This window comes from Bos grunniens, chromosome 22 (genome assembly GCF_055505025.1).
Source record: "Bos grunniens cultivar Pamir isolate PY7600 chromosome 22, Bosgru_T2T1.0, whole genome shotgun sequence".
In the NCBI taxonomy this organism is placed as follows: Eukaryota; Metazoa; Chordata; class Mammalia; order Artiodactyla; family Bovidae; genus Bos; species Bos grunniens.
Window position 1 is genome coordinate 40,511,492 of NC_141186.1, and position 20,718 is coordinate 40,532,209.

Consider the following 20,718-nt stretch of genomic DNA (forward strand, 5'->3'; position numbering starts at 1 on the left):
TCAACAAGTATTGGCTGACTGTCTGGTGCTAGTATAGAATCTGGGGCTCAGATTAGGTAGGCAGTGTGAGATTGGCTTGAATGATAAAAGCCATAGATTTTAAAGAGTTTAGACATTAATTAAGATCATAAAACATAAATACAGAACAAAGTAATAATTTAAGACAATAGGGACTTCCCTGGTTGTCTGGTGGCTTCCTTGCTCCCAATGCAGCGGGCCCAGCTTCCATCCGTGGTCAAGGAACTAGAACCCATACGCCACGACTAAGATTTCGCATGCCATAACTAAAGATACTGTGTGCCATAGCTAAGACCCAATGCAGTCAAATAAATTAAAAAAAAAAAAAAACAACTTTAAGAAAGCATGCGTGCCTACTGTGAGGCACTATATGATTAAGGTGAGAACAAAGCTCTGTTTTAAGACCAGTCCCACCTCCTGGCCCTTTACCTTTCTGGGAACGAGCCCTGTATCAGCTATTCTTTCTCACTCTTCTGCTTTCAGCCTCGTGATCTCAACCAGATCTTCTCATCACCTTGACACCTGCTCAGCCGGTACAGTTTACAGACAGTGCAGAGAAACCCTCTTTGAGTCCTTTGTCCTCCTCTAGATGCTACTTTCTTGCCTGCCCTTCATATCTGAATGTGCCTAATACTGTCCTTACTCACTCTTCATTTTAATGATTTCCACTTGTCTCTTAACCGATTCCAAACTGAATTCTGTCTCAGATCACAAAACAGTTCTCATTTCAGTTCCTCAGTGACCTTCACATTGTAAAAGGGGTGGAGCTGGCATGAAGCTGTGAGGGTGAGAGGCGTTAGCATGCGACTTTCTGTGCGAGACCAATATCGCGAGACAGTTTGCATGAGACCCTTCTGTGTGACCGTTAGTGGGAGACCGTTAGCGTGGCAGAGTTCTTGTTCAGTCAGCCTGACAGTGGTCCTCGGGACAGAGAGTGTGGTGGGCAGTGGGTCTCTGCCTTCTCCCCAAGGCCTTCCCGAACCTGACCTTGTCGGAGGTGAGCTGAGGGACAGACCCAGGGCTGCGTCTCGCAGAACTCCAGACCTCTCATCACAGCCGCCCACTGGAAGCAGTGGCGGCTTTGGAAGCGCCCAGGCCTTGAAGCAGCAGTGAATCTCTTCCCCCATCCCCTCTCCCCGCTGTGACAGATGGCAGTGGAGGGCCATCACCACAGGTTGCTGTACTTGGAGGCTGCAGCAACTGGAGACTGCCATGAGGGTAACAGCTTCAACCCAGCCACCATTTTGTGATGAGACTCACGTCACATGTAGAGGCCACCAGAGGTATTCAGCTGATGGCCCCAGCTACGGCCTCAGCTAACCCTCAGCACCTGGCTGACGCTTGAGGGAATGAACCTTCAGATGATTCCATGCCCCAGTTTTCAGGTCTTCCACCTGAGGCCTCAGGCATTGTCGCATCAGAATTCTTGTTCCCTAGAAACCATAATAGATATTAAATGATTATTATGAAGTCATTTTAAGTAGTTTGAACTGAATCAATACAGAGCCAATGCAAATACCTATTCTATTATTGCTAACTTGTACTTTGCCGAATATTAACTAATTTCTACCAACTTTCTTTCAGTTCCTATTTGCTTGGTGTGTAGTTTTCTATACTTTTCCTTTCAAAATCTCTGTTTTAGATGTGTTTCCTACAAACATCAGATAGCAAGGTTTTTAAACATTCATTTTGAAAAGAAATTATTTTAATAGATACATTTAGTCTGCTTTCTCTGATTACTGACATGTTGAAACTTATTTTACAGGCCCGTTTGTTGTTGGGCTGGTCCTGACATTTGTGTTTTCTATTTACTGTGCTTTCCTTTGCTTCTTTCTCCATTCTATTCCAATTTTCTAAAAAAAGAGAATTGGTTGTGTTTTCTATTCTCTAGATTGTTCCCTTCACTGGTTTGAATGTTTCTTTTCTTTTGATGATTGCTCTTATGTGTTTTAAAACTGTGAAATATAATATGCATATAAAATAATTTTTGAAAATGTATATCTGCAGTTTAAAGACAATAATAAGCCAAACATCCAGATACCACTCCCCAAGCCAAGAAGTAGAGCATTGTCACATTCCAGAATCCTTTTAGAGAATTCCATCCTTACAAACTCTTCCCTTGCTCTCAAGATAAATATAGCCTGAATTCTGTATACATCATTCATTCTCTTGCTTTTCTTCATAGTTTTTGCCACTGTCATGTTGTATTTCAAAACAAGATAGTATTTATTTTTGTCCTTTTGAACATTTTATATGTGGAATAATATATACAGTCTTCTGTGACATGTTTCTTTTGTTTTACACCATAATTTTGAGGGCATACATGTTGATGTCTGTAACTGGTTCATTGATTTCTTGAAGCTGTATAATATTCCATTGTAAGAATCTGTACAAATGTAAATATGTTTATTCACTGAGATGTTTCCATTGTCTTCAGTGTCTCTTGGCATCCTAACATTGACGATCTAAACATTTCTCTTTAAGCATATATGAAAGGATATCTTTGGTTATGTACACAGAGAAAGAAATGCCAATATTCCTTAACAAGTTCATCAGTAGCTTTAATGCATATCTTTAGCAACCGAATCAGAATCTCTTGCTCCTAAACAATTCATCCTCTGCTCCTTTGTTGTGTATAATTCCAGCCAACCATTTGTGCATGCTCAGTCACTTCAGAAGTGTCCAGCTCTTTGTGACCCTGTGGACCTCAGCCCTCCAGGCTCCTCAGTCCATCGGATTTTCCAGGCAAGAATATGGGCGTGTGTTGCCATACCGTCCTCCAGGGGATCTTCCCTACCCAGTGATCGAACCCGCGGCTCCTGTGGCTCCTGCACTACGGGAAGATTCTTCACTTATTTCATCTTATTTGAAAACCCTTAAAACTGGTTGTTATTATAGGTTTTTTTTTTTTTTTACAACCAGTCCTTATTAATTATTATCCAATATCCATTATTTGTTATTGAATTTACTAGTTTTACCACCATACATGCTAATATAATTTGGTGAGCATTGCTTTTTGTTCCTCTTTCCTTCCTACTGAAATCAATTCCTTCGTATTCAAGGATATCTTTTAGTATTCCTCTCAGCAAAAGTAAACTGCTGTGAGCAGGAAACAACTTTTTTTTTTTTTTGAAAAATAACCTAGCTGTCATTGTTGAATGATAATCGGTTTAGCATGGCTATAGAGTTTTCCCTGAACTTTTTTCCTTTTGGAACTTAAGACACGTTATTTCACTGCTGCCTTGCTGGGGTTTTTTTGTCATTCATGATTATTTTATGCAAGACAAGGTATTCAAGCAAGTGGAGCCTAGTTTCACAGAAACTGGGAGGCAGGTTGTTCTCACTGGTTCACTTTAAGGCTTTCTTTCTATCTCTGGTGCTCTGATTTCCTTCTATTTTATCTACCGGTAGATTTGCTTTCATTTAGCTTGTTGAGGTCTTGGTATGCTCTTTTCAAGAGGATTCATATCTTTCATTCTAGAAAATCTACACTTTTTTTTTCATATTGATCTTATCTCTTTCTTTTAAGCTATACTGTACTTTGTTAAGCATTTCTTTTTTTTTTTTTTATTTTTAAAAAAAAATCACATGCTCCCCATCCTGAACCCTCCTCCCTCCCAACCTCCCCATACCATCCCCCTGGGCCTTCCCAGCGCACCAGCCCCAAGCATCCAGCATCGTGCACTGAACCTGGACTGGCATCTCGTTTCATACATGACATTTCACATGTTTCAATGACATTCTCCCAAATCTTCCCACCCTCTCCCACAGAGTCCATAAGACTGTTCTATACATCAGTGTCTCTTTTGCTGTCTCGTACACAGGGTTATCGTTACCATCTTTCTAAATTCCATATACATGCGTTAGTATACTGTATTTATGTTTTTCCTTCTGGCTTACTTCACTCTGTATAATAGTCTCCAGTTTCATCCACCTCATTAGAACTGATTCAAATGTATTCTTTTTAATGGCTGAGTAATACTCCATTGTGTATATGTACCACAGCTTTCTTATCCATTCATCTGCTGATGGACATCTAGGTTGCTTCCATGTCCTGGCTATTATAAACAGTGCTGCGATGAACATTGGGGTACACGTGTCTCTTTCCCTTCTGGTTTCCTCAGTGTGTATGCCCAGCAGTGGGATTGCTGGATCATAAGGCAGTTCTATTTCCAGTTTTTTAAGGAATCTCCACACTGTTCTCCATAGTGGCTGTACTAATTTGCATTCCCACCAACAGTGTAAGAGGGTTCCCTTTTCTCCACACCCTCTCCAGCATTTATTATTTGTAGACTTTTGGATCGCAGCCATTCTGACTGGTGTGAAATGGTACCTCATAGTGGTTTTGATTTGCATTTCTCTGATAAAGAGTGATGTTGAACATCTTTTCAAGTGTTTGTTAGCCATCTGTATGTCTTCTTTGGAGAAATGTCTATTTAGATCTTTGGCCCATTTTTTGATTGGGTCATTTATTTTTCTAGAGTTGAGCTGTAGGAGTTGCTTGTATATTTTTGAGATTAGTTGTTTGTCGGTTGCTTCATTTGCTATTATTTTCTCCCATTCTGAAGGCTGTCTTTTCACCTTGCTAATAGTTTCCTTTGATGTGCAGAAGCTTTTAAGTTTAATTAGGTCCCATTTGTTTATTTTTGCTTTTATTTCCAATATTCTGGGAGGTGGGTCATAGAGGATCCTGCTGTGATGTATGTCAGAGAGTGTTTTGCCTATGTTCTCCTCTAGGAGTTTTATAGTTTCTGGTCTTATGTTGAGATCTTTAATCCATTTTGAGTTTATTTTTGTATATGGTGTTAGAAAGTGTTCTAGTTTCATTCTTTTACAAGTGGTTGACCAGATTTCCCAGCACCACTTGTTAAAGAGATTGTCTTTAATCCACTGTATATTCTTGCCTCCTTTGTCAAAGATAAGGTGTCCATATGTGCGTGGATTTATCTCTGGGCTTTCTATTCTGTTCCACTGATCCATATTTCTGTCTTTGTGCCAGTACCATACTGTCTTGATAACTGTGGCTTTGTAGTAGAGCCTGAAGTCAGGTAGGTTGATTCCTCCAGTTCCATTTTTCTTTCTCAAGATCGCTTTGGCTATTCGAGGTTTTTTGTATTTCCATACAAATTGTGAAATTATTTGTTCTAGCTCTGTGAAGAATACTGTTGGTAGCTTGATAGGGATTGCATTGAATGTATAAATTGCTTTGGGTAGTATACTCATTTTCACTATATTGATTCTTCCAATCCATGAACATGGTATATTTCTCCATCTATTAGTGTCCTCTTTGATTTCTTTCACCAGTGTTTTATAGTTTTCTATATATAGGTCTTTAGTTTCTTTAGGTAGATATATTCCTAAGTATTTTATTCTCTTCGTTGCAATGGTGAATGGAATTGTTTCCTTAATTTCTCTTTCTGTTTTCTCATTATTAGTGTATAGGAATGCAAGGGATTTCTGTGTGTTGATTTTATATCCTGCAACTTTACTATAATCATTGATTAGTTCTAGTAATTTTCTGGTGGAGTCTTTAGGGTTTTCTATGTAGAGGATCATGTCATCTGCAAATAGTGAGAGTTTTACTTCTTCTTTTCCAATTTGGATTCCTTTTATTTCTTTTTCTGCTCTGATTGCTGTAGCCAAAACTTCCAAAACTATGTTGAATAGTAATGGTGAAAGTGGGCACCCTTGTTTTGTTCCTGACTTTAGAGGAAATGCTTTCAATTTTTCACCATTGAGGATAATGTTTGCTGTGGGTTTGTCATATATAGCTTTTATTATGTTGAGGTATGTTCCTTCTATTCCTGCTTTCTGGAGAGTTTTTATCATAAATGGGTGTTGAATTTTGTCAAAGGCTTTCTCTGCATCTATTGAGATAATCATATGGTTTTTGTTTTTCAATTTGTTAATGTGGTGTATTACATTGATTGATTTGCGGATATTGAAGAATCCTTGCATCCCTGGGATAAAGCCCACTTGGTCATGGTGTATGATCTTTTTAATGTGTTGTTGGATTCTGATTGCTAGAATTTTGTTTAGGATTTTTGCATCTATGTTCATCAGTGATATTGGCCTATAGTTTTCTTTTTTTGTGGCATCTTTGTCAGGTTTTGGTATTAGGGTGATGGTGGCCTCATAGAATGAGTTTGGAAGTTTACCTTCCTCTGCAATTTTCTGGAAGAGTTTGAGCAGGATAGGTGTCAGCTCTTCTCTAAATTTTTGGTAGAATTCAGCTGTGAAGCCGTCTGGACCTGGGCTTTTGTTTGCTGGAAGATTTTTGATTACAGTTTCAATTTCCATGCTTGTGATGGGTCTGTTAAGGTTTTCTATTTCTTCCTGGTCGAGTTTTGGAAAGTTGTACTTTTCTAAGAATTTGTCCATTTCTTCCTCGTTGTCCATTTTATTGGCATATAATTGTTGATAATAGTCTCTTATGATCCTTTGTATTTCTATATTGTCTGTTGTGATCTCTCCACTGTCATTTCTAATTTTATTGATTTGATTTTTCTCCCTTTGTTTCTTGATGAGTCTGGCTAATGGTTTGTCAATTTTATTTATCCTTTCAAAGAACCAGCTTTTGGCTTTGTTGATTTTTGCTATGGTCTCTTTTGTTTCTTTTGCATTTATTTCTGCTCTAATTTTTAAGATTTCTTTCCTTCTACTAACCCTGGGGTTCTTCATTTCTTCCTTTTCTAGTTGTTTGAGGTGTAGAGTTAGGTTATTTATTTGACTTTTTTCTTGTTTCTTGAGGTGTGCCTGTATTGCTATGAACTTTCCCCTTAGGACTGCTTTTACTGTGTCCCACAGGTTTTGGGTTGTTGTGTTTTCATTTTCATTCGTTTCTATGCAAATTTTGATTTCTTTTTTGATTTCTTCTGTGATTTGTTGGTTATTCAGCAGCATGTTGTTCAGCCTCCATATGTTGGAATTTTTAATAGTTTTTCTCCTGTAATTGAGATCTAATCTTACTGCATTGTGGTCAGAAAAGATGCTTGGAATGATTTCTATTTTTTTGAATTTACCAAGGCTAGCTTTATGGCCCAGGATGTGATCTATCCTGGAGAAGGTTCCATGTGCGCTTGAGAAAAAGGTGAAATTCATTGTTTTGGGATGAAATGTCCTATAGATATCAATTAGGTCTAACTGGTCTATTGTATCGTTTAAAGTTTGTGTTTCCTTATTAATTTTCTGTTTAGTTGATCTATCCATAGGTGTGAGTGGGGTATTAAAGTCTCCCACTATTATTGTGTTATTGTTAATTTCTCCTTTCATACTTGTTAGCATTTGTCTTACATACTGCGATGCTCCCGTGTTGGGTGCATATATATTTATAATTGTTATATCTTCTTCTTGGATTGATCCTTTGATCATTATGTAGTGACCTTCTTTGTCTCTTTTCACAGCCTTTGTTTTAAAGTCTATTTTATCTGATATGAGTATTGCTACTCCTGCTTTCTTTTGGTCCCTATTTGCATGGAAAATCTTTTTCCAGCCCTTCACTTTCAGTCTGTATGTGTCCCCTGTTTTGAGGTGGGTCTCCTGTAGACAACATATGTAGGGGTCTTGTTTTTGTATCCATTCAGCCAGTCTTTGTCTTTTGGTTGGGGCATTCAACCCATTTACGTTTAAGGTAATTACTGATAAGTATGATCCCGTTGCCATTTACTTTATTGTTTGGGGTTCGAATTTATACACCATTTTTGTGTTTCCTGTCTAGAGAATATCCTTTAGTATTTGTTGTAGAACTGGTTTGGTGGTGCAGAATTCTCTCAGCTTTTGCTTATCTGAGAAGCTTTTGATTTCTCCTTCATACTTGAATGAAATCCTTGCTGGGTACAATAATCTGGGCTGTAGGTTATTTTCTTTCATCATTTTAAGTATGTCTTGCCATTCCCTCCTGGCTTGAAGAGTTTCTATTGAAAGATCAGCTGTTATCCTTATGGGAATTCCCTTGTGTGTTATTTGTTGTTTTTCCCTTGCTGCTTTTAATATTTGTTCTTTGTGTTTGATCTTTGTTAATTTGAGTAATATGTGTCTTGGGGTGTTTCGCCTTGGGTTTATCCTGTTTGGGATTCTCTGGGTTTCTTGGACTTGGGTGATTATTTCCTTCCCCAGTTTAGGGAAGTTTTCAACTATTATCTCCTCAAGTATTTTCTCATGGTCTTTCTTTTTGTCTTCTTCTGGAACCCCTATGATTCGAATGTTGTAGCGTTTAATATTGTCCTGGAGGTCTCTGAGATTGTCCTCATTTCTTTTAATTCGTTTTCTTTTATTCTCTCTGATTCATTTATTTCTACCATTCTATCTTCTAATTCACTAATCCTATCTTCTGCCTCTGTTATTCTACTATTTGTTGCCTCCAGAGTGTTTTTAATTTCATTTATTGCATTATTCATTGTATATTGACTCTTTTTTATTTCTTCTAGGTCCTTGTTAAACCTTTCTTGCATCTTCTCAATCCTTGTCTCCAAGCTATTTATCTGTGATTCCATTTTAATTTCTAGATTTTGGATCAATTTCACTATCATTATTCGGAATTCTTTATCAGGTAGATTCCCTATCTCTTCCTCTTTTGTTTGGTTTGGTGGGCATTTATCCTGTTCCTTTATCTGCTGGCTATTCCTCTGTCTCTTCATCTTGTTTAAATTGCTGAGTATGGGGTGTCCTTTCTGTATTCTGGCAGTTTGTGGAGTTCTCTTTATTGTGGCTATTCCTCACTGTGTGTGGGTTTGTACAGGTGGCTTGTCAAGGTTTCCTGGTTAGGGAAGCTTGTGTCAGTGTTCTGATGGGTGGAACTTGTCCAGGTGTCCACTGTCATCCTCAGGCAGTCCTTGGGCTGGTGGGATGGGATGACCTCGGGCTTGTTTTTCCATGAGATGAAAGGGCTCGTGCAGGATCACGAAGGCAGCTTGACGTGAACCTAAGAAACATGTGTTCAAAGTCTCTGGGTTTTGTTTTTCTCCTTGTCTCAATGCAAACAAATTTTAACATCACTGCAACCATTTAAACTGCATGGGCCCAGGACGCAAGAGTGGCTCCTCTCTTGCTCTCTGTGCGTCCCACACGTGAATCATATGGACTTCCCCTATGCCCACTCACACTTTGTTAAGCATTTCTATGTGGTTGGAGTAGAAAGGGATACTGCTTAATCTCTGTGCTGTTAGACCATAAATCTCTCAGGTTTTATAAAATGTATTTTGTTTTATCTAGTCTTCCCCAAATTATGTTTCTTTCAACACTATTTCAATCCACATAGCCTAGGGGGAAGGAGAAATTAAAAAAAAATTTTTTTATGGAAGGATAATTGCTTTACAATTTTGTGCTGCTGCTGCTGCTGCTAAGTCACTTCAGTCGTGTCCGACTCTGTGCGACCCCATAGACGGCAGCCCACTAGGCTCCCCCGTCCCTGGGAGTCTCCAGGCAAGAACACTGGAGTGGGTTGCCATTTCCTTCTCCAATGCATGAAAGTGAAAAGTGAAAGTGAAGTCGCTCAGTCGTGTCCGACTCTTAGCGACCCCATGGACTGCAGCCCACCCGCCTCCTCCATCCATGGGGTTCTCCAGGCAAGAGTACTGGAGTGGGGTGCCATTGCCTTCTCCGCAATTTTGTGCTGGTTTCTATCTATCAAGTATCAACATGACTCAGCCACAGGTATGCATATGTCCCCTCCTTGAACCTCCCTCCCATCTCCTACCCCATCCCACCCCTCAACATTGTAACAGAGCACTGGGTTGAACTCCCTGTGTCACAGAGCAAATTCCCACTGGCTATCTATTTTACATATGGTGGTGTATATATTTCCATGCTACTCTTTTTAGTCATCCCATCCTCTCCTTCCCCTACTGTGTCCACAAGTCTGTTCTCTGTGTCTGCCTCTTCATTGCTGCCCTGAGAAGGCAATGGCACTCCACTCCAGTACTCTTGCCTGGAAAATCCTATGGATGGAGGAGCCTGGCGGGCTACAGTGCGTGGGGTTGCTAAGAGTCGGACACGACTGAGCGATTTCAGTTTCACTTTTCACTTTCATGCATTGGAGAAGGAAATGGCAACCCACTCCAGTGTTCTTGCCTGGAGAATCCCAGGGACAGGGGAGCCTGGTGGGCTGCCGTCTATGGGGTCGCACAGAGTCGGACACGACTGAAGTGACTTAGCAGCAGCAGCAGTACCATCCTTCTAGATTCCATACACATGCGTTAACATACAATATTTGTCTTTCTCTTTCTGACTTACTTCACTCTGTACAATAGGCTCTAGGTTCATCCACCTCATTAGGGCTGACTCAAATGCATTCTTTTTATAGTTGAGTAATATTCTGTTATATATATTTACCACAATTTTTTCTTCTAGTTTTTTAAAAACTTTTTAAATTGAAGGATAATTAGTTTATAATATTGTGTTGGTTTATGCCATACATCAACATGAATCAGCCGTAGGTATACATATGTCTCCTCCCTCTTGTACCTCCCTGCTTCTTGCCTTCCTTTCCCACCCCTCTAAGTTGTCACAAAGCCCCGGTTTGAGTTTTCTGAATCACATAGCAAATCCCCACTGGCCATCTATTTTACATATGGTGATGTATATGTTTCCATGCTTCTCTCTCCATTTGCCTCACCCTTTTCTTCCCGCACTGTGTCCATAAGTCTGTTCCCTCTGTCTTCATCTCCATTGCTGCCCTGGAAATAGGTTCGTCAGTGCCATCTTTCTAGATTCCATATTATGCATTAATATATGATATTTGTTTTTCTTTCTGACTTACTTCACTCTATAATAGGCTCTAGGTTCATCCACCTCATTAGAACTGACTCAAATGCCTTGCTTTTCACGGCTGAGGAATATTCCATTGTATATATATACCACAGCTTCCCTATCCATTCATCTGTTGATGAGCATCTTGGTTCCTTCCTTGTCCTAGCTATTATAAAAAGTACTGTGCAATGAATATTGGGGTACATGTGTCTCTTTTAATTGTGGTTTTTCTTGGGGGTACATGCCCTGTAGTGGGATTGTTAGGGCATTTGGTACTTCTATTCCTATTATTTTAAGAAATCCCCATACCGTTTTCCATAATAATTGTTATCAATTTACATTCCCCCAACAGTGCAAAAGACTTCCTTTTTCTCCAAATCCTCTCCAGTATTTATTGTTTGTAGATTTTTTAAAATGATAGCCTTTCTGACTGGTGTGAGGTTATACATAACTGTAGTTTTGATTTGCATTTCTCTAATAGTGAACAATATTGAGCATCTTTTCATGTGTTTGTTGACCATCTGTATGTGGAAGGAGAAATTTTGATGTTCTATAGAGGCATCTTATCTCCTGCATTAACAATCTAAAGTTTATATTGTAGCCCCCAATCTGGCCTTGTTCTTTGGTGGTCATGCATCTGCGATGATGGTTTCTATGGTTTGATGGGGGCTGTGAAGAAAAATAGCCCAGTAGGGCCTGAAGCAGTTACTTAGGACACTGAAGGGAAAAAAAAGAAACATGAGAAAACCATGGAGTTGTTGACCGTTCCCAGTTGCTGCACCTTGAGAGACGTTAGGACCTAGACACAAATGAGGGGAATAGGCATATCCTATTTTTTTTTTTTAATACAGAGTGATCTCTCTTTTAAAAAAGTATTTATTTAGTTGGCTACACTGGGTCATAGTTCCAGCATGTGGAATCTTTAGTTGCAGCATGCAAACTCTTAACTGTGGCGTGTGGGATCTACTTCCCTGACCAGGGATGGAACCTGTGCCCCCTGCACTGGGAGCTCAGAATCTTAGCAACTAGGTCACCGTTTACTTATTTATTTGTAATAAAAAAAAAATCTCTTTACTTTTTTGGCTATGGTGGGCCTTTGCTGCTGCATGTGGGCTTTCTCTAGTTGCAGCGAGCAGGGGCTACTCTTTGTCATGTGTAGGCTTCTCATTGTGGTGGCTTCTCTTGTTTCGAAGCACAGGCTGTAGCCGCTCAGGTTTCGGTAGTTGCAGCACATGGACTCGGTAGTTGTGGCTCGCAGGCTCTAGAGGGCTGGCTCAGTGGTCGTGTTGCATGGGCTTAGCTGCTCTGCGGCATGTGGGATCTTCCCAGAACAGGGATCGAACTGATATTCGATATTGCAAGGCATGTTCTTAACAATTGCACCACCAGGGAAGCTCCACCATTTATTTTTAATTATGGAATCAACGTATGAGCAATGGTGGACCATTATAGAACCAGCCCTTGAAACCTTAAATTCTTACTCCTGTTTAGCAGCTGTGCTTTACCACCTTTCCTATCATGTTGACTTGTGTGCAGTTAGTGCATTGTTTTGGTCACAGGCAGCTTAATTTAACATGTCTAGATTTGATTTGAAAATGCCAAATGTAGCTTACTTTGTTTTGTGAGTTTCTCTCTACTGAGAGAAGGCTACACTCTTATCTTGAGAAAGGAGGATTGTATGTGTAAGCTTGCACACATATACTCTTAGAGGGAAGTGGTGAGGTCTGGTTTGGGAGGGCCATGCATCTTGTATGGCTCAGTGCTAAAGAGTCTGTATGCAATGCCAGAGACGCAGAAGATAGAGGTTCTATCCTTGGGTAGGGAAGATTCCCTGGTGGAGGAAATGGCTACCCACTTCAGTGTTCTTGCTGGAAAAACCCCATGGACACTGGAGCCTGGTGGGCTACAGTCCATGGAGTTGCAAAAAGCCAGACATGACTGAGCAACTAACACATACACCTCATATAAAGGGAAGAGGCTATTCCAAGTAAAACTTCCAGGGAAATGGAAATTGAGTGTGCAGGAAAGATGGTGCTAAATAATACAAAATGCTTGGTCAAATCAAGTGTGCTGCATAATGTTTGATTTGATTTTCATCTCCTCACTTTATAAGGCTTCTGTTGAGAAGTTCACTCCCTTCTGTTAAGGACTTCATACCTCCAAAGGTTAGACTGTAGATTTGGCCAGGTTTGTGTGAGTCAATCCTGGGTGGATGTGTGTGCTGTTTTCAGTTTACAACCTTGTCTCTCATTGGCCTTTTGTGCAGGAGGTATGAGGCACGAATATTATTAGTGGTTTATTTGGCTAGCATCATGTATAATGGCATATGGAAATTCTACTTAGAGACATGGAGAGAAAACGTTTGCTGTTCTACTCGCAGATAACTCAGTGCTTTTGTTTTTATCTCTTTGTAGCTTTGAAGCTCAGCAAAGAAGGGAAATCCATTGAGAACAGTCTGTAAAGGTAAGTGTATTTATTACATGGCCTTGACAAACATTGCCTTTACTCATTGATTTTTCTTTTATTCAGAGATTTAAACACTCGGATTAAAGATATAGCTGACAGGACAACTTCCTTAACCACCTGCTTGTCCTCCCTCACAGGCAAAAGTGCTGAGCAATAGTTAGAAGGGAGAAGGAGGAAATAAAATGATGTGCTGAGGGTGGCCAAATGCAATTGTATGCTTGCTGACTTTTGCTTTCTTCTCAGCAGTTAAGACATTCCAGTGGCACTAAATTTACTAAGATTAATGCTAGATGGAAAAAGAATGCACTTGTACCACTTCTGGTCAATAGTTAAGTAAAACCAGCTGGCCGAATAAAGCATTTAAGATAAAATGCAAAGTGGCATTTCAATTGGGTTGCATGAGATTTATCATGAAAGTCAGATGTGCTGTTGTGTAGAGGAGCTAGTTTTGTAGAAAGGAGAAAGCCAGCCAGTTTGGTGTAGCTAATTTCGTTCCCCCCGGTCACAGTGGACACTAACTGAGTTACAGGAAATGAACTTCCAAGTTCAAAGCAATGGAGAAAGTACCTACTCAGCCTCCTGTGAAACATTACAATCGAGTTGGTTTTTACATGGAAAAATGTAATTGTTTCCTCTTTCCTAGGTATATTTATAAGCATACTTCTGTACAGCATTATTCTTTGATTCATTGTTTAATTTCTGTTCTGCATGAAGTATTTTAATTTAAAGAATTCATTCTGGGGAATTATAGGGCTGCAGTTTCATCAAGAGTCTTTGGTGGCCAGGGTGAAATATGCCATAATTTTACATTTGTTTTCATCATCAATTATGTTTTTGACAATTACAGGTTTTTTCCTGTCATTTTTATTACAGCAATCATGACCATGACCATTTTAGTTCAAGTTGGAAAAGCCATTTTGATTTACCTTATACTTTAAGTTATTCCTAACTTTGTGACAAATCTACCTCTGGAGCTGATTTTTAAATGTTTATTTTGAGGGCAATTTTACAGGGAAATTGGAGAAAATCCCTTTTGAATAATCAAAACGTGAGCTATAAAAATACTCTTTTGAGGGTTGTTTGCTTTGGGATGACTAAACTCAAACGCATGACAGCTGGTTGGCTTGGGATTTTTCTGTCATGGTTGGCCATCTTAAGATATAGATGATTCTTATTTTCAGCCATGTAACTTACATGTCTCTGGACCACTGAGCCACATCTTGGAAAAAAGCTGTATTTGATAGATTTTAGAAATAAATTCTCATAAATTGTTGAAGTTAGTGATGCTGTAGCAGCCTTCAGAACCTTGCGATCTTTAGCTACAGTTATGGTGCTCTCTTTCTTCCTGGAAAATGTTTTCACAATGGTATAGTTTTATTTCCTCTACTCTCAGTGAAAACCTTTTGTTATTCTGCTATTCTGGAGTCAGGCATAGATTTAGTTCTGGTTTGACTTTCATGAGTTATTGGACCATGTGCAAATTATTCACCTGCTCTGTGTCTCAGTTTCTTAGTTTGTGAAATGGGCATAATAATACTATTTTACTCCTAAAGCGGTTGTGGAGATTAAATGAATTATTATGTGTTGAGGGCTTGGAACAGGTCCTGGTCCATGATAAGGACTCAAGAGCTATTAGCTGCTGCTGCTCTTGTGAATATTACTGTCATCATCATCATCATGTGCATCCTCATGAATTTATTCTTTAGGTGTTTTGAGGTGTCTGTTCTCTTTGGAAGTGTCAGGATAACGTTTTGAAAACTATCATGTTGTTACTAAAGAAGGGTGAATTCTGCTTTGGCTTTAGGAGTGGAGTGAAAAGATAACTTTTGGTTAATAAGACAAGTGAGGCCTCTGTAAGTAAACAGTTGAAGTTTTGTAGACATGAGGGTAATCACTGTCTTTGGCTGTGTGTGGGCAGCTACTAACTAATATAGTCTTAAGAAGCGAGTGATCTCTTGCTACCTAGTTACATGTAGGCATTTTTGAAGAAAGCCTTGGTAAGTTTAGACGACTTCTTTGCTCCTCCCCCTTTTTGTTTCTGGATGTATTTGTTTTCTCCTTTTAACTACATTTTATTTTCTTTTGACATAATTATACTAATTGGAACTGTCCTCAGAGACCTTACTCAGGGCCCTACATTCAGCCTCAGGATAGGTGCATGACCACAAGCTTGGGTAAATGGGTGCTTCCTCTCTGGAAGTTGAATCTTGAGCTAAAGGAGTCTCCTTTCTCCCAGGGGGCATTCTGCCCTGACAGTACCTCCCATGAGACCACTGTAGCCATTCCCATTTCCTAGCTTCCACTTCTGTCTTGGTCATTGATGGTCTCCCACCCTTATTTTCCAGTCTTTCATGGATTTGCTGAGCCTCAAATTTCCTTCCTGTAATCCTTCTTACATTAGTCATTTGGTTTCTGTTGCTTGCAGTCACAGAACTAAGTGACAGAGTACTTTACACATTAGGGAGTTAACTTTGGAATAAATGGGGCATGATTATAAGTTTACAGTTAAAATACCAGTCACTACTTTCTTCCATCATGTATAAAAATCTGAACATTTTACAGTAGATTAGATAAGGTGAAGAGTTCTCAATTATTTCAAAAATGGGCTCTTTTGCTGGACTCTTCACTACTCTTGTATTTGGTAAAAATAAATCAGTTTTGGCTGTTTATCAAGCTCTCAAAGGATATGTGTGTATGTGGGTGGAGAGTTGGAAGTGAGAAGCAAGGAGGTCATCCTTTCAGTTTCTGGGGCCCAGATCTTTTTGTGACATGGGGATTGTGAAGGGACCGTGATTTCCTTCTACTTATCCCAGCATCCCAAAACAAAACTCTTTAAATATCTTTTTCTACTTTCCTCTGAAATTTTATTCCTCTTTTGAACACTTCTCTTGCCCTGCTGAACACCTTCTTTTCAATGGTGTGTAAAATGTGATGGAAAACTCAATTACTTAGGTCTCTGACGTTACTTGTGATTCCCGAGAATGGAATGGACAAGTTTGCTCTATTTCCCCCTGAGTCCTGTTTGCTGACTACTCCTGTGTTCTGTGTGGTGCCTACTACAAATCTGGTTAATGATTTTTTTCACAGGAACATCAATTTTGCACTCCTACTGTGAATAAATAGCGTGGCAGCATTGTGTAGTGGAAAGAACCTTAGCTGAAGTGTTAGAAAACATGCTTTCTAGTTTGGGCTCTGCCGCTTGCTAGCTTTATGACTTTGGGAAGAAACCCAACAGTTTTTTTCACAGTCTCAGTTTCCTCACCTGTAAAATAGGATAACCTTTATCCTATCTACTGAATAGGGCTTTTCTCAGGATAACAATATATGTGAAAGTGCTTAGGGAACTAAAGTGCTATGTAGTATCCATGTATTATTTTTGTGATTATTATGGTATATATTTATTAAACATTGAAAATTCAAAGGCTTATTTTATGAGACTGAATAGGAAAGTGGGGGGGGAGGGATAAAAAAGAAAAATAGAAACAAAACTCTGCATAGTGCTTGTGCTGGAATTCTGTCTGTGCCTCCAGCTCTCATTCCTCTGAAAGGCTCTGTGTCCCAGGAGGTTAACTTCTATTGTCAGCATTCCCCAGGCTCCCTTGCTCTCTGGTTTTCCACTGGAGTAGTCCGTGGAAGGCACGGGGTGAAAACCCGAGAATGCAAGGTTGAAATATTGTCCCCTGCCTTCCTTGGAGCACTGGCTGTATTCCTCTAAGGAAGGCCACCAGGGTTCCTGCCTGCAGCTGCAGCTCTTTCCACCATTTGGTAACTGCTCCTTCTGTTTGCCCCTCTAAGTCTGGGGGAGAACAGTTTATTTCTGCTAACCGCCAGCTGTTGGTTGTCTCTTCCCGGGTTCCCTTTACCTTGCCCACACCCTTCATTAAATTCACCCCAGTTACCCCAGGTGAAGGTGCTGTCTTTACCCTGATGTGAACTTGATAGCACAGAGGAACTTCTTTGTATTTCTTTCTGCCACTCTCAATTCAATTCAACAAATGTCTTTCTAGGACTTACAGTATGCCAGGGACATAGTAAATGTTTACTTACTATGAACTAGACATTTTGCTGGTATACTTGGAGGGATTATATCAATCAGTTTTTTAAAAGCAAGTTTTGGTAAATTGAAAAACTATGTTATTCCTAGTATATAAAAATATCCAGGATTATGTTTATACACATGGTGAATTATCTTTTAAAATCCATTTTTATTTTTATCATAGCAACATGCCCACATCGTTTGGGTAAAACAGCACTAAAAAGCAAATATTGAAAAACCACACCCCCTCCTCTTCTAACTTCCCTAAATTGCAACTTTAACTCTGATACTTCTGGCATTTCTCTATCTGTTTTGAGTAACATGCTTTTACGTTTTTTTCCTTGATATTACAAGTTTAGCAGTAGCTCTTTGACACTTCCACTCCTTTGGTCACTACAGCCTCCTAAAATGATTATATTACAATTTTTTTTTGTTTAAATTGATATAATGTTTACATTGTTATGTTATTAGAGTTGGGAGTTGGTGATGGACAGGGAGGCCTGGCGTGCTGCAATTCATGGGGTCACAAAGAATCAGACACGACTGAGTGGCTGAACTGAACTGAACTGATGTCTTCTTAAACATATAACCTTTTGTCTTCTTTGGAATTAACATATGCTTTAAAAACATTGCTTACCTTATGAGGTAGGTAGTAATGGCATTTCTGCTTTATGGTTGTCGAAACTGAGGAAGTCTTAAGTATTTTGCCTAGAGTCACACAGCTATTAAGTGTTAGATTTGGAATTAGACTCCAGCTAGTCTGCCTACTCTGACCAACCTAGACAGCATATTAAAAATCAGAGACATTACTTTGCCAACAAAGGTCCATCTAGTCAAGGCTATGGTTTTTCCAGTGGTCATTTATGGATGTGAGAGTTGGACTGTGAAGAAAGCTGAGTGCCGAAGAATTGATGGTTTTGAACTGTGGTGTTGGAGAAGACTCCTGAGAGTCCCTTGGACTGCAAGGAGATCCAACCAGTCCATCCTAAAGGAGATCAGTCCTGAGTGTTCACTGGAAGGACTGATGCTGAAGCTGAAACTCCAGTACTTAGGCCACCTGATGCGAAGAGTTGACTCATTGGAAAAAACCCTGATGCTGGGAGGGATTGGGGGCAGGAGGAGAAGGGGACGACAGAGGATGAGATGGCTGGATGGCATCACCAACTCGATGGACATGGGTTTGGGTAGACTCTGTGAGTTGGTGATGGACAGGGAGGCCTGGTGTGCTGCGATTCATGGGGTCGCAAAGAGTTGGACACAACTAAGGGACTGAACTGAACTGAACTGAGTCTGCCTACAAAGCCTGCTTTCCTAATCATGACATTATTTACAAACACTGTCAGGTCAGCTGTTATCCTAATGGCTACATTAAAAAATAAACAAGAAAACCCCCCTACCCCAAACCAATAAAATCAGACTTGAGTTCTATCTTCCAAGATTCAGAATCAGTAGTTCTGGGGAGGGGATCAAGAATCTGTATTTTTAAAATACAGATTCCATTTGATTGCATTGGTCAGGTTTTGAGAACTTCAGTTGTATAATCCTACCATTATCGTAATCACCTTCATTACCATCATGATCGTCAACATCACCATCCCCACCAGCATCACCACCACCTCCATCAGCAGCAACAAATGACAGTTTTGCACAGTGCTCTCAGGAGCTGAGTAGAAATTCTGTATCCAAAAAAGCAGCTTCTTTTTGACCTCTGAGGTGAGATCACACTGGTGGGTGATTCAGGTAACAGTTTATCCAGTCATTTTTAAGTTTGGCAAGTGCTCTGGGAGGAACTGTGCCCATAGAAGTGGACAGGGTAATTTTTTTCAGCTCAGCTGTTTGTTGCTTTATCTGTTATAATGGCCATGAGAATATTGTACCTGTACTTAACCCTGACCTTAAAGGGACTCCTTTTTTTTTTTTTTTTTTTCCCTGAGAGTTCCCAACGGTGACATCTGGAGAAATACAAAGCTCAAATAAAGGAGAATTTTTTATGTCTTTGTTCTGTTTGATTTCCATGCTCCCCATCTCCCTGATGCTTGTGGCATTTCTTGTTTATCTGGCAGGAGAGAAGCAGTAAAATTCTGCCTGGGGTTTTCTCATCCCTAGGTGTGAAATTATTTCAGAACTATAATAATAATACTTTGCATTTCTACAGTTCTTTATTTGAAGATCTAAAAGTGTTAATAGAGCTTCCCAGCACCCTCTGAAGTAGGTAAGTATTATTAGAGAAGATTTTCTCCAAGAACATTTTCACTTCATATCCCATGTGTAACTTGAAAATGCTTTTGTGTTATTTGGGAATCTCAAACCATATAAAGTGCCTTGCATCTAGGGCACTTCTTTTCTCTATATTTAATTTTCATTAATTCCCGGCACACTGAGGGAAATATAGTCATTTCTCATGAGTGGGTGTGGCATTATTTAGAGAAAATTAAAATAATTCTTTTATTAAAATAAAAATAAAATCAAAATCAAATTAAAATTAAAATTCTTTTATTGCCTTGTATTTGGACATTTTGAAAATGTTCTGTAGTATTCATCAGCTATGGAACTGTCTATGTCACAGTTAATTTTCCTTTTTTAAGGTAGCAGGACTTGTAATACATTGAACTTGGCCTGATAGAATGGTGTCCTTTGAGAGCTCGTGACATGTCAAGCCAGTTAAAAATACAAACCTAGTTTGCATTCTGAGGTAAAGGTTTAATTTTGAAAAATTGTTTTGAATGTTACATGCATGAATTTTAATCAGTAGTGTTTAGGGTTTCGGCTCACTTAGTGTCATTGATGCAGAAGTGCTGCATGTCTGCCCTTGCATAGAACAGTCAGGAAAAGCCCTTCTAATTCTTGTCCACACCGGGCACCATGGGAAGCTCTTTCTGTGCAGTATCAGGTGACCCTGCTGTCAGTGCAAAGGCCACAGGCACAGGATCTTTCACTGTGTCTTCAGGGCTTCAGTATTTATTTTCCCAGCATCCTCTCACAATTCCCACTGAAAGGTCTTATCACTTCTCTAGACTTTCTGTTAGGAAACAGGGTACCAACCTTCACAACTTGAAGGAACTGGAAAAACCTCTAACCTCTCCTCAGTCTTGAGAAAGTCTGATTTTCTGGAAATAAGATCAAAGGAAACAGAACAGTTTAAATGAAATAGAACAATCGAAATTTGTCTTTATCCCTGTCTTTTCTGCTGGTATCTAGCACCATGAATTTAGGCTTTTGGGGAAAAAACAAACAAACAAACAAAAAACTAGTGAAGGTTGGAGTTTTAAAGGTTGGAGAATACTTCTAGTGCTTTCTGCTTTTGGACATGCCCCCAGTGCAGAATGCAAAGTCTGCCGAGGTTCTTGAGATGAGAAAGGGAAGGATATACACAGGAGGGATAACAAAATGCGCAAATTGATCTCTTTAAATTATGCTGCCCCAAATTTGCCACTGAGACAAGGTGATGCGTC

General features: G+C 39.6%; 1 protein-coding gene across 17 annotated transcripts in view; it reads left to right on the forward strand.

Annotated features, from left to right (window-relative positions):
- Positions 1-20,718, forward strand: part of FHIT (fragile histidine triad diadenosine triphosphatase) — a 1,549,085-nt gene that overhangs the window by 32,538 nt on the left and 1,495,829 nt on the right. For all 17 annotated transcript variants that reach the window (XR_015151449.1, XR_015151451.1, XR_015151448.1 and 14 more), the window contains exon 2: positions 13,179-13,227. The gene's annotated coding sequence lies outside the window, so the exon portion shown is untranslated. The remainder of the gene's footprint in view (positions 1-13,178; positions 13,228-20,718) is intronic.